Below are 819 nucleotides of genomic sequence, written 5' to 3' on the forward strand. Positions count from 1 at the left end.
CTGGGAACGACACCAATCGGATATCAGACTGAGGTGGGGGGTGGGGGAGGGGATGGGTGTATGCCTACACAATGAGTGCATTGCGCACCGTTTGGGGAATGGTAACACTTGAAGGTGCTGACTCGGGAAGGGGGAGTGGGGAAGGGAGGGATATATACCTACATGATGGGTGCAACGCGCACTATCTGGGGAACAGACATGCCTGGAGCTCTGACTTGGGGGGAAAGGCGGTACATGGGCAATGTATGTAACCTGTAATTCTGTATCCCCCATAACAATAAGATGAAATAAAAAAAAAAAGAAAAGAAAAAAACTGTATAAATATATTAAAATACATAACAAGATATTTCCAAAAAGGAAATAAATTAAAATAATGAAGTTATTATTTATACATGTTACATACATGTTAAATACATCTCTGAGTGTCAAATTTGCACAGAGTTGAAGGTAAATGAAATAGCAAGGATACCTTGGAATTATGCTTACTTTAACAATTTATTATATAACTTCTAAGTCTTTTACAGATATTAAGACATCTAAAATATTATAATAACCATATAATGTGAGCACTGTTATTACTATTATTATTCTGCAGATGTGGAAACTGAGGCATAGAGAATTTAAACACTTATTCTAAAATCTTGCTCTTGAAAACTGGTGAGACCTGGATTCATACCTGTGCTGCCAAGGCCAGGTTTCTCCTCTGTTCTGAGGCACTCTGCCTTGCTAGCCATTAGTGGAAGCTTCTATCCATACATAGTTTTCACAGATTGAGGACATCAATAATAATTCTTAACAAAGCTTTAGTAAACGAAGGCT

This window comes from Eulemur rufifrons, chromosome 4 (assembly GCF_041146395.1).
Source record: "Eulemur rufifrons isolate Redbay chromosome 4, OSU_ERuf_1, whole genome shotgun sequence".
Lineage (NCBI taxonomy): Eukaryota > Metazoa > Chordata > Mammalia > Primates > Lemuridae > Eulemur > Eulemur rufifrons.